This window comes from Colobus angolensis, unplaced genomic scaffold, assembly GCF_000951035.1.
Source record: "Colobus angolensis palliatus isolate OR3802 unplaced genomic scaffold, Cang.pa_1.0 Scaffold158, whole genome shotgun sequence".
Classification (NCBI taxonomy): Eukaryota; Metazoa; Chordata; class Mammalia; order Primates; family Cercopithecidae; genus Colobus; species Colobus angolensis.
The window spans coordinates 8,568,320-8,582,670 of NW_012114688.1; positions in this window are offsets into that span (position 1 = coordinate 8,568,320).

The window sequence follows — 14,351 nt, forward strand, 5'->3', positions numbered from 1 at the left end:
AATACGTACCAGAGTCCAGCAGATTGAATACAACATAGGTTTACTCTCCTGTTGGAGAATGAGCACATAATCAGATAATGAAGTCCAATTGACTTGTCATTGCCAGTGAGGGTTTGAAAGGAAAGGTGCCATATGCAGTAGGCTTGAGACAACAAAGACAAGAAGCAGGGAGGCTTTTCTGCAAATCCGAATCCTTCTTTTTTTTTTTGAGATGGAGTTCCGCTCTTGTCACCTGGGCTGGAGTGCAATGGCACGATCTCGGCTCACTGCCACCTCCACCTCCCAGGTTCAAGCGATTCCCCTGCCTCAGTCTCCCAAGCAGCTTGGATTACAGGCACCCACCACCGTGCCCAGCTAATTTTTATATTTTTGGTAGAGACAGGGTTTCACCATGTTGGCCAGGCTGGTCTCGAACTCCTGACCTCAGGTCATCTACCCGCCGCAGCCTCCCAAAGTGTTAAGATTACAGGCGTGAGCCACCATGCCCAGCCTTCCTTCTAATGTTCTACTAGAACGGGACCAGAGACAGCAGCCCTCAAGGCCTGGCTTTGTACTTACCCCAACTGAAATTAAGTTGTCAGAGCTCAGGGATACCCCAAAGCTAGTGGTATACCAAGATGCATTTTATCCCTCAAAAAAGGAAGAAAAAAATCATTTTATTTCCCACTCACTATTTCTATAAAATGATGAAAAGGAAAAATGAATTAAAGAGAGAAAATTTAGAATTTGATCACTCTCATTTGCCTTCCACAAAGATTCACCCTCTTGCTCTTAGGGAGGTGGTGACAGAATACTGTTAGTGGCGATCAATTGGATGACCTTCATTTACCCTTTACAATCTCCCACATGACACAGAATGGCTATCAATAGATCTAGATCTATGTTAACTTTAATGAACTCAACTGAAAAACTGACATTTTAGGCCCCTGTACGCATTACTTAAACAAAATATAGCTCTAACAGATTTAGCTGAGGTGATTTGTTTTCAAACTCATATTTACCTACATCTGTGAAAAATAAGGGTAGGATGAGACTCTCAAATCTTTTTGACAGATGTCCTCAAATGTTCCCTTGAAAGCTTTTCAACATCCCAGAAATATTACAAGGATTGGGTTCCACCTATTCCCGGATGAAATAGCTGCATTGTGGATAATGGTTAAAGTGCATAATTATTGATCTGGATACCTCTATTATCATTATGAAAGTTAAGCAAAAAGCAGATTAAGATTTAGAAACAGCAGTAATAAGTCATGCAGGAAAGAGCTATTGTTTGCGAGGGATATTTCGGCACCTGTTTTTTTGTAACATTACGCCAATCAGAAGATTTTGTTTGGGTTAATATTAATGTAACTAATCTAATGCTTTCTTTCTTTAACTGATAACTTCTGCTTCATTAAAGGCTAGATGCAGAGTGTCTTAAATGTGTTCCCCCAAAGTGGACCCCGAGATGAGGATTAGGGGAAAAGCAGTTTCTCTGTGACCTGAACCCAGGAAACATGAATATGGGAGTGGGGGATAAGACAGGGTAAAGGAGAAAGCCAACACAGGGTGCAGGATCAAGGGAGTTACTACTGTGGGCAACCAGAGCTTGGAGACAGTGGATCCTTTGCTTTAAAAACGTCAAAGAAGAGGGTAGGGATTTCTTTCCAAGATGATTTTAGTGCAGCCCACCCCACATTGGTATGGGAGAGTGAACCAGATGCCCTCTCAAGGTCTCTTCCAATCTTATGATTATATGATTGCTCATTATCAAAAATTGGCCCGTAATTGGTTTGACTCAGAGAGGTCAGGATGTGAAGGGGACTGCATAACCTTTTGATTTTATAGTAAAGAACAATGTAGTTATCCCAGTCGAGTTTCTGAAGGACATTTTAAAAATTTTCATAAATGTGCCATGATGATCTTCATGACTGCTAATTAAGCGAGATCACCTAGGTGTAGGTTACAATTTTGACAGGTAGAAACGGGGGTTTTGTTATAATGGAAATGAGAGGGACCCATAACAGTCCCTAAATACTATACATGCATGTATAGCCCTGCTTTTGTTGTCTGTTGTTAAACTACCTACATTGTTGATATATAATCAGATACCGGTTTTAGAAAAGATTTAAGAGAGAAAAAACTCATGCTTCATTTTGGTTGCTTTTAATTGGGAAAAAAAATCATCCTTTTACAAACAAATGCGGATCTAATTTTACTTATGTGACTCTCTGTACATAATTTTACGTAAAATTAGTCACCCTGAATGTATATTTTAAAAGGACTAGCTATAGCTAATTGACCAACAGTGAATTTTCAAAGTGATCAGTCCAATTACCGTCTGCCAAGATGCAGAGATCAAACGCGGTTTTCTCTTTTTCATAGTCCTAAGGTTTGTAGGAACAGAACATTTATACTCAGAATAACTTTTTTAAAGCAGTAAACTTAATGAAATGAAGTTCTCATTTTAACTAGGGGAAGCAAAAGAACATAAAATAAGTTATCTGAATAAGTAAAAGTATACTAATTTTTGTTTTGCAGGACCCCTTGAATCAAACTGGTAACAGTATAAAATGTTAGCACTGAAAAGAACTTTAGTGACTTCACTAATCCAGTCTCTTAATTTTGTAGATGAGATAATTGAGGCTGAAGAGGTTTCATGAGAGGTTTCTTTCCATGATCAATTTTTTTTTGGAGCTAAGTACTCGGAGTTATTTATTTATTTATTATTGTGTATATTTAAGGTGTACGGCATAATGCTTTGATACACATAGTGAAATGTTTACTATGTCCAGTCAAGTTAACATATCTGTCATTTCACACAGTACTTGCTTTTGTGTGTGTGTGGCAAGAGCACCTAAAATCAACTCTTTAAGCAAATGTCCGGTACACAATACAATATTAAAACTATAGCTTCCATGATGTACCTTCTATCTCTAAACATTCATCCTAGGCATTTGAAAATTTTTACCCTTTGACCTGTATTTTCCCTCTCTACACCCCAGCTGCTGGTAACCATCCTTTTATTCTCTGTTTTTATGTGTAGTTATGTACTTTTAACAGAGATATATTCTGAGAAATGAATCGTCAGACAATTTCATCATTGTGTTAACATTGTAGAGTGTATGTACACAAACCTACATGTTAAAGCCTACTACACACCTAATCTATATGGTATAGACTATTGCTCCTAGGTTACAAACCTGTATAGCATGTTACTGTGCTAAATACTGTGGGCCATTATAACATAATGGTAAGTATTTGTGTATCTAAACATATCTACACATTGGAAAGGTATAGTAAAAATGTGGAATAAAAAATTAAAAATGGTACACACCTATATAGGACACTTACCATGATGGAGCTTGTAGAACTGGAATTTTCTCTGGGTGAGTCAGTGAGTGAGTGGTGAGTGAGCATGAATGCCTAGGACATTACTGCACAATAATGTAGACTTTATAAACATTATCCACTTAGGCTACACTAAATTTGTAAAAAAAAAAAAAAAAAAAAAAAAAAAGTAATTGCACTCTGCCATTGTGATGGCTATGACATTACTTGGGGGATAGAAATTTTTCAGCTTCAATATAATCTTATGGGACCACGTCATATATCTGATCTGTCATTGACCAAAACATCATTATGCAGTGCATGACTGTATTTGACTTTCTAGAGTTTGAACTCAAGGGTCCCATGTGTTAATATTCTTTTCACAATAGTAACTAGGAAAATAAAAATAATAACTGTTAAATTATTTCAGAAACATGACTTAAACCTATCTCACCTTGAAAAGCAAGAACATGTTGTAAGATATGGTGAAAAATAACATTTTCATATTATATCCAACCTCTACCCTTCACTTATAAACATCATGCTATGAATCTTCTGTAAACACACTTCAAGAAAGAAAGTGTCAGATTAGGATACTCATTGTCAAATCTGATGGTTTCCTTTTGAGTTTGACACTAAAACAGCATTTTTCTGGTAATGTGATTCGAGATTACCTTAGAAATAGGTTAAAATAGGCCGCTGCGGTGGCTCATGCCTGTAATCTCAGCACTTTGGGAGGCAGAGGCTGGTGGATCACAAGGTCAGGAGTTCAAGACCAGCCTGGCCAACATAGCGAAACCCCATCTCTGCTAAAACAAACAAACAAACAAAATACAAAAATTAGCCGAGTGTGGTGGCACATGCCTGTAATCCCAGCTACTTGGGAGGCTGAGGCTGAGGCAGGAGAATTACTTGAACCCAGGAGGTGGAGGTTGCAGTGAGTCAAGACCACACCATTATACTCCAGCCTCAGCAACAGAGCGAGACTCCATTTCAAAAAAAAATAAAAAGGAAATAGGTTAATATATTAATCATTTCCACCAAAGTAAGTAAAACATCTGCAGTATCAAAAAGGTTAATAAGTATTCCTACTACCAGGTATTTTACCTGACATCCTATCTGCATGAAGAGATATTTGCTTCAAAAAAAAAAAAAATGATTGATAAATGAAAAGAAAAGGCTATCTAGTTTTTCACAGAAATCTGGAAAATAAGCCACAAAAAACACTATTTGCCTTGAGGCATAAACGATTTTCCACCTCTACAAAAGAGTAAAGAACTGAAAGCTATGATTTTGTTTTTATTTTCCTTGTTGTAATTATTTAAGTACTCCAACTTCAGTTTTATTAGGCTGTGAGCTGCTTGAGAGTGTCAGCTATATTTTTACTAATCTTTATATCATTATTGTTAAGCGTAATGCCTACAACCTAACAGACACTAAATGTTGAATAGGTAAATGAGTAAGAATCTGAGGTAGCTAGCAGTAACAATAAAATCTATAACCATGGAAATAAGAGTAAAAAATATTGATCCAGATGCTAAAGAAGAGGAAAGAAAAATTATATCAGAAGCAAAGGCTAAGAGAAGGTATTACAAATGAGCAGAAAAGAGCTCAGAACTTCTTGAGAGCCAAAGTAAAAATAATTGCTTAAAAGGTTAATATTTCAACATTTCAACATTCAGCAATGTTAAATGTTTCAACATTTAAATTGGTGGAAAAATATATCTTAAAATCATATTGTTAAGTTTATAAGAAACTTTTAAAAATGAAATTCAGTAAATATCCATTAAGCACCTAATATTTTGAAGACACTTAATTAGGCAATGTGGGGCTATACAGCGATAAATAAAATAGAGTCATCAGCCTTACAAAGGCTATGTAATGGATGACACAGAACAAACACATGCATGAAAATAACACAGGGCAAGATGGAATATATCCTTGAGAAGTGTGATGTAATTCAGAGGCAAAGGAAATCACACATGATTGCAAAGATCATGGAAGTATTCTTAAAATACATTTTGTTTAGATAGGCCTCGACATTTAAGTAGGTTTATGAAATTTGGACACATGGGAGTGAAGGTAAGGCTTTCAGACATGAGGACAGGATGTACAAAAACACCCGGTTAAGAGAGCATGTTTCACGCTCTTAGAGAAGTGAACAGTCCTTGTAATATAAGTTTAGCTCTAACAAAGGCTTTGTGTCAGGAAGTAATAAGAGATAAAGCTGAATTAGTACTTGTAATACTAGTAGAAATCCACTACCTCCTGAAGAGAAGTAATTTTGCACGAATCAAATTCAGCATCCTTATCTTGATTCAAAGCCCATCTCTAATTTCCACTCAGGTTTGAATTCCTTGGCATATCTAATTTTAATAATTAAAGGACTCTTTGGACTACACAGCATCTAGTGTTCTTTTATAATTCATGAACTTAGAAAAGTTTTAATATTGTATGTATATGAATGAGCTTTACTAAAACAGGCTAACAAGCCATCTGCTTCGTGACACACACTTCCATAAATGTCATGAAACTTTACGTTATCATAAAATATGGCAACAAGGAAGAACCTTTCTGTGGAAGAGAAGTTCTCTAACAGGCCCTTGCAGGATACTGTGGTCATTGCTTGATCTGGCACATTGCAGCTATAAGAATAAATGCCCCTAATAGAAGTAGAAGAAAAATTGGCCGTAAACTTTCATAGGAGAAAGCCTGATGCTTTGACCACAGTTTCTATATTCCTGTTCTAACAAAAAATGCCAATACTATCCAAGTACCTACGCTACTTAGAAGATCCCACAGGTCTTAAATTCTCTTGTTTAGAAGACTAAGATACTAAGCCAGAGAAGAGGATTAATCTATTATTTTAGTAATGCATAAATAGTAGATGTTTACTACTCCCTTTTCAGGGCAAATGTAACTTTCTAATGCTTTTCCATAAATCCTGCTGCTATGGTTAAGCTACCTTTTGAAAGAGTTAATCCTGTTCCCAGGGATAGATATTTTGTTTCCTACTTATAGGAAGTAGCACCAAATGAACTCTCCTTACATATATTTATAATATGTAATATACATAATAAATATATTTCTTGATGTAAGCATCAAAACCACATAATGAGGCTGCACTCTGTTTTAGTTCTTGGTATCAGACACATTCATGTTATTAATCACACTCCTAGTAGCCGAGGGGTTGCCACAGCCAGTATCTTATTATATGTGGCTTACACGGACTCATCAGCAAATCCGCAAACTCCACAAGTCTATGAATTCATTTTCCTGTGTTTCAATGTCTTCCCTACTTACACATACACACAAAAGAGAAGTCACCAGTAAACAACAAATATGCCATAGAAAATCAATTCTGCAATGGTTCAGGTTTTATGTTCTAATAATGCTCAAATCCCAGCTTCCAGGATTCAGTGTACTGTATCAGCAATAATGAGTAAAACTACTGAAACTCGTTAAAGAATTTACCAATCAGTACATTAATTGAGGCTATCTGCTTCCCATTATACAGAGACAAATTAAGCAGGTTAAATGGTTCCCAGAAAACATCTGTGGAAGCATGTCAAAACTAATGATAAATAAAATAGAGCTCCCTTTGTGGTTGATTTTTCACCCAGCTGCATCTTAAAGGTACTATCAGAAAAAACTATTTATTGTTTGTCAAATCGGAATAAAATCCCCAAACCACTAATAGGAATTTTCTTATAACTTTTGAAATAAAGGTGATCAGTTCATAAAATAGCCACCTACATGTGCCACATATTGTGGGTTAAAAAAAAAAAATGGTCCTGTGGAAGGCATCTACCAAATCTATGTGAAATATACAGAGATAGTTAATAACTTCCTGAATAATGTGTTTTACAGAATACATCAAAATTATCTTTCTAAGAAAGAAGTGATTGGGTTATTAGAAATATTCCTTTCATCGAGGTTCTACTCTTTGGTTAAGCAGGTTGGCTATTTGGGGCAACACAGTGAAACATAGAGGAACAATGTAAGAGCAAAGTAAAAGGGAATTCAAGTTATTGAATGATTTTGTGTTTGTGTGTATGTGTGTGTGTCCATATGCATATATACACACACACATGAAAATGATACCATGAAATGGGTCACTTCTAATTATATGATACTATATGACAAATTATTAGGCAATGTCTCCTGCTTGCAAACCATTGATAGCTTTCTTATTTTCTCAGGATAGAGTTTAAAATTCTTAATAGAAGACACAAAGCCCTTGGTGAATTAGCCATGACTTTTCCTACCTGCTCATCTTCCTGTGTTCTCTCCTTTACTTTGGTACTTTTTATATACTTGGTCTTCTGTTCCTTAACTGTGCCTTTGTCTTTCTTTGTACATGTTATTCCTTTCTCCTAGAGGGCTCTCCATCCCATTGCCACTCTTATTCTCCACATCTGCATAATTCCCAATCCCTTTTTAGATATCCATTTGTATGCCATTTTTCTTTATAAACTTTATAATATAATTAGATTTCCCTTTAATATACTCTTATTACACTCTGCTTCTTTTTTAAACCTTTTTTAAAATTGTGAATAGATTTAATGATTAGACATTTAGTAGTAAAATCGGTAGCATTGATAGTTCACTCTCTGTGAAAAATGGTCGAGGAAGAACATGTTCAGCTTTATGAATTAAGCAACAGGATGAAGGAAGGTGCCATTCACAGGGAAAAGGAAGAATGTGACAAAAACAAAATTAAGACTACGAGAGGTAATGAGTTCAATTTTAGGCATGTTTAGGTTTTAGTGTCTCAAGGACCTCCCTATGGGATGTCTACCTCACAGTGGCATAAAAGTGGGAAGCAAAAATGTAAAATATAGATTGGTACAGATTTCAGAGTGTTCATTCTATAGACAATAAATAAATTGATTGAGAAGTCCAAGGAAGATTGCGTAGAGGAAGAAGAGAGGAGAGTATAACACTGAAACTAGAATTTAAGGGCTAGGGATGGGAAAATAAATGGAACTGAGCAGCAGCAGCCACAACAGTAAGAGAAAACCCAGGAGAATGAGAATTGGTGTCCAAAAAAGAGCAAAAGAAATACCCTTCATGAAACCGGAAGGTCAATAGTGCCAAATATGGCTAAAAGATATGGGAAGAAGACATTTATCAACAAGGATAACCTTGGCAAAAAGAGTAAGAATCAAGCTCTGGGAGAGGAATGAGTGACAATGAAGCAGAAAAAGTACAATACCCATATCAAGAACTTTGTGAATGGAGAAAGAAACTATTGCATCTAGAAGGGATATGAGATGGAGAAGCAGTGTGTGTGTGTGTGTGTGTGTGTGTGTGTGTGTGTGTGTGTGTTCTTGTGTAGCAACAAGAGAATGCTCAATTGCTTGTGGAAAGGAATCAGCAGGGAAGCAGAGGTGAAACTGTGAGAGAGGAAAGAAAATCAGTAAATTGTGTCTTCTGAGAGGTGTAAAATTGGAAAGAAAGATTAGAAAAACATGGTTATAAAAACATGGTAAGATTGAGAAGCAGTTTTAAATGCAGTGAACCAAACTGCACCATTCTGTGAATTCTTCAGCTGTGTTAAGCACCTCAGATGTAAAGGCAAGAGTATCAGATTAATCAAGATGTGTTCCCTGTGCAAGCTCAACAGCAAAAATAGGTGATGGAGTTGAAAATATTGCTAAGAGAGTCATGAAAGTAATGGTAACTTGAAGTCCAGTATGAATAAGAAATGAAATAAGGGTAGGGGTTGGGTGAAGGGGCTGATAGAGAAAAAGTAGGTAGACCAAAGGATTGAATAACTAAATGAGGGGGATGATCAGCCGTAACTTATTAGACTACTTTAAAGTTAGGACATTGGGGAAGCGAATGGAATGTTTGAGATTAGGATTTTAAAAGGGTAACATTTCCAGATGGGAAGAAGGTTCAGAGTGTGATCATATGAATGAGTAGATGAAATGGTATGGAAGTAATAATGCCTAAAAATGAGGAAGTCAGGGGCCAAGAGCCGAGAGTTCAAAACCTGGCTTTTCACAACATTTGTCGAAGACACTCAAGATGAGCATAAGGTATTGCAGTGGAAAGTAAACGTTTTAACTGGTTATCAAAAGCTTCCATGAGTAAAGTAGAATAATCAGGTAGTCAGCATTGACAATGAAATAGAAAGGTCGATTTGTTACTGGGAAATGTGGGGGTTCTCAGTTCTTGTCTTTCTTAGGAGAAAGAATCTAGCCAAGAGATAATTTAATAAAGAGCACAGAGAGTTTTACTAAGGAAACAGTGCACACTCTAAGAGAGGAGCAGGATGGGCTGGCTGGAAAACAGCAGCAGCAGCAGCAAGGATTAAGTAGTAGCAGAGTTTGTTTAAAGAGACAGTATGCTCTGAAAGATGAGGCAGAGTGGGCTCCTCAAAAGAGAATGAGCCAGCAGCCCTGAGAGTTCTGCATTGCGGTTTTTATTACGTCAGACTCTTCTTTTTAAGTTCCTGCCTCTCTCTTAAGTCTCTGTCTTATCCCTCAGCTAGTTACTGTCCTTAGTTTGTGGGATTCTTCCTTACATTCAGTTGATGATCACCTGTGGGCCAGGTGGTCAATACAAATTCCGCTTGATGGCAGCGTTGCTCATTACTGCCAGCCTAGGAAGGTCGTATCGTCGTCAAATCTGTACTTACTGTGCCTGCACATCTCTTAGGAATTTCCCCTTTGTCCCTTTTCTCTTCTTATCATCAGGTAGCTGGCCACAGTCTGACAGGTTAACTGTAAAGTCAGCAGTTACTGGGCAGCTTAAGGGGTGTTTTCAGGCATTCCTTTCAGCATGGGTATTTCCCCTCCCCTCTGCTCTTAGCATGTATGTTTCGTGAATGTTTCAGGTAGTCTCTGGGATATGAAATTTTCCAGAGCTTCCTTTCTCAAAGGTTTCCCCTCCTGCTCATGTCTAGCTATCTGCGTACTCTAACAGATTGTAGAAGGATTAAATGCCCAAATGTGGAAGCAATGGTCTGTATTTACTCTTAACAAAGGAGAAAACAGATATTCAAACTTAACCTTAAAGTCAAAAGACTAGGAAGCCTGAGTGTTTCTCCCATCCATCTTTTTCTATGCAAAGTCAAATACCACTTACTACATTTGTGAAAGCAGTAAGCTGCCAAGGAGTGTTGAGATTGGTGGGTGTAAACTGCAATCTAAATATGGCTGGCTTAAAAATGCATTTTGTTTTACTAGACCTTTTTTATTATGGTTTTATTAGACCACTTTTTACAAAAATAGAATTTGATAATCTTTAGTCAAGGAATGCACGTTTTGTTTTATCAATAGCACTGACCACTTTTTATTTTCTTACAACTAACTTAATTTCCATTTGCACATTACATGGTTCCCCCTATAGGTATTTGAATAGTCAACATCTGCTCCAGATTGTTTTTCCAGAAAGAAAACCTGGAAATTTTGGTGTTTGCATTCATTGTCAGTACTCTAGGAAGTTCCAAATGTAGTTTTTGGTGGACAATAAACCTTGAGCATAGTAGTAGGATTGGTAGGGACTTCTGTGTTAGTGAAAAATAAACTAAGGTCAAGTAGTACTTTAGGTTTAGGGCAAATTAGATATTAACTAGTATGCAATCTATAAACTGAGAGTTCACAGAAGCAACAGGATAAATAATCATGCAGTTAAATAAAGGACTTCTAGCTTAAAAGGCAAAGATATGGTTTTCCTATGTAAAATAACTTGAACCTATTAGTCCCAGGACACATTATATACCAAGAAATAAGGGGTAAAGCACCGTGATGGAAAGATATTCCTAGAAAGAACAAGGAGGAGCACTCAGTTGCCATTGCCAGATGATTTCCAGATCGGATGTGAATATTGATCGATGTTTAGTAATTTAAGCATGGAAGACAGAAGAGTGGCAATGGAGATAAGGTTAGCACCTGAAGAAATGTCAGGGCATTTCACGTCATCCACCAGTCTACATTGCCCATGATTTATAAGTACCAATGAGTTAAAATATTGTCCAAAAATAGAGGTAAAAAGAAAGGTTAAAAAGCAAAAGAGTGGCAGGCAGTGCAGACAATTCTGGTAAACGATTACAAGAAAACATTATTCTCTAGCATTCACTTATTTATTCATTCAATAACTATTAGTGGAGCACTACGCTAAACTCAATAGTTTGCTAAGCACTGAGGCCTGATAAGGAAAATAGAAGCTCTTGCTCTCACCGAGCTTATTGTCTAGTCAGGTATTTTATAGTTTCCAGCAATCTTCTTTCATCATCCAAGAATTAGAAAATAGCTGTAGTTAAATAAAGAAAATATAATATCGTGCGTAGACACACACACACACACACACGTGGAAATATGCAGAGTGGAAATGTTAATATACTGTGTGGTCAGGGCTCTTTCAAAGACCTAAGTTGGCAAGCAAAAATAACAATGTACATTAAGTCAAGATAAATAAATACACTGATCTAACTTTAAAAGAGATGCAGGAGCTAGAAAACAGAACTGAACTTTGGTAATGTAAAACATTTTATAACTATTACTCCACTAGAACAGCAATAATAATCGTGAACAAGTATTATAAATAGGCAAGCTTAATGTTAAAAGTGGGAATTAGAATGGACTTTCAGTGTTAAAACGGGCTGAGATTGTGCATCTAAGATTAGGTGATACATTTAATTGAGAAAGCTGTAGTAAAACTCGTGGTGAAAGCTGCAATAGAGCTCAGAGGAATAATTCCTTCCAGCTTCCTACAGAGCCCCCTACAGATCCCCTAGCAGGTTCTTAGAAAAAAATGACCGCGGGTCGGGCCTGATGGTAATCAGCATTTTGAGAAAACGAAAAGGTCCCTGCAACATCAGAAAGTGTGCCATTTCCACTCACCTCTTTCCTCTGATCCTGCTGCAATATTTTCCCACCTAGATGGATCAGACATGGCAAAAGGCCCAGTCTATTCATGTGCTTGATGGCCTACTAAATTGCTCACTAATATTTTTGACGCTGGCTCTATGAGACTGTCATGGCTGTCATTTCCGTTACAGATTCACTACTTGCACAGCAACCCCTTTGACAGTCAGTAACATAAAAGGGCATTGAAATCAAGACTCACAAACCCCTTCTGCCAAGGATAAAGGAACTTCCTGGGGGTACTTCAAGCACTCTGTTACATAGCTGAATGAGATGAAAGGAAGCAAATCCTGTTGATGGTCATTCAGAAGCAGCCAGATTGCTCTGCTATGTGCCTTGCCTGTAGATTGCCAATTTACCACTATTGTTTAATTTTCAGGAAGTATGGACAGCATGCAGGGTAGTGTACAAGTCCCCGTGGGCAGTCAAAGCCATTGTAAAGAGCTGATATGCAAAAGAGATATGTGATTGTGATGGTGGAGCCCTTCCTGGGAGGTAGGTTCATATTTGCCTAACCATTTGTTCTGTTTGTTTGTTAGCTCTATTTTACGCATAAAGAAATCTTGGGAAAGTGAGTATTCCCACTTGAAGGCCACCAATATCCCAAGAATCGAATTGATCGTCCTTAAAGGAGTGGGCACATTGTAAAGACAGGACTTACAAATAAAGCTTGATGAAAAGAGTAAGTGTTTCTTTCTATCAACTGCTTAAATATTTATTAGGTATAATAAACAGACTGACTCCATTTTTGGTATTTGATTACTGACAGATTTCAAACCCCATAATTCTCCCTTCCCTTTATGTCCCACATCTGGGAAAGCTAACAAAAAGTCTGTTGTTCCTTCCTTTGGGACTAGTAGGAAGTTAAAATTACACAATGCTCAGCTGATAAGAGTGACCCTCATCCCAGGCCCACCTTCTAACTTCCATAAAACTCAAAGCTGGTTGCTAACCCCTGCTCATCAAGGCCATTTTGGACTGCTTAATGGGCCTTTCCAACTCTTCCCAGAAAGTTTCATTATTTAAGTAGAAAATGTGTTTGTACTGTGTTGCATATATGTCATCAGCCTCAACACTTAATCATATTTTGGGTAGAGGGTTCATCTCAACTTTGCACAGTGACCACTATTTTAAAATTTATCAAGAGAGTCATATTATTTCTAATATGGTGGATGAAAACCTGACATTATAGCTGGTTTCTCTGTTTCTTATTTAAAAAATCTAAGCCCTGTATGTTGTCTTAGATACCGCTAGTTTAAAGAGGAGTGGGGGTTGGAACAGGGCCCAGATTACTCCATTGGTTTACCGAAAGATTGAAGCCATGTTGCCATTATAAGTAGAGTTTCCTCTGGGAGACTATTGTCTCAGTTTCTCCTTTGAGTTTCCACAGAGTGAGCTAATGTGTTGTCAATAACAAAGAATGACAAAGAATGGCAATGAAGCAAACACATTCTTTTGTGCCGAGAGAGACTATCATAACCATCTTAACAAGCAGAATAGGAATAGAGGCAAAAGTTGAGTGAAATCATCCTCAGATTAGCTAGCAGATTGCCATTTGGTCTTTGCATATTTGAGTTAAACACAGATTATCTAGCTAGAATTCATGCAGTGTGGTATTTCAGACCCCCTCAAGACTGGCCACAGTAGCTGGTAATGAAAGTAAAAATAAATTTGGAATAAGAAGACAGGTTTCAGCTTCAGTTCTGCCAGTGATCACCTATCACACGCCTATAATAAACTCATTTTTGACAAAGGTGCCAAGAACATACACTGGGGAAAAAACAGTTCTTAAATAAATGGTACTAGGAGAACAAGATATCCATATAGAGAAGAATGAAACAAGATCTCTATCCTTCACAATATACAAAAATAAAATTAAAAGAAATTAAAAACTTAAATCTAAGATGTCAAACTATGAAACTGCTAAAAGTAAACTTCAGGAGAAATCTCTAGGACATTGATCTGGGCAAAAATTTCTTCAACAGTACCCCATAAGCACAGGAAACCAAAGTAAAAATGGACAAATGGGATCATATCAAGTTAAAAAGCTTCTGCACAGCAAAGGACACAATTAACAAACTGAATAGACAACCCACAAAATTTGTGAAAATATTTGCAAATTCCCCATCTGTCAAGGAATTAATACTTAGAATATATAAGGTG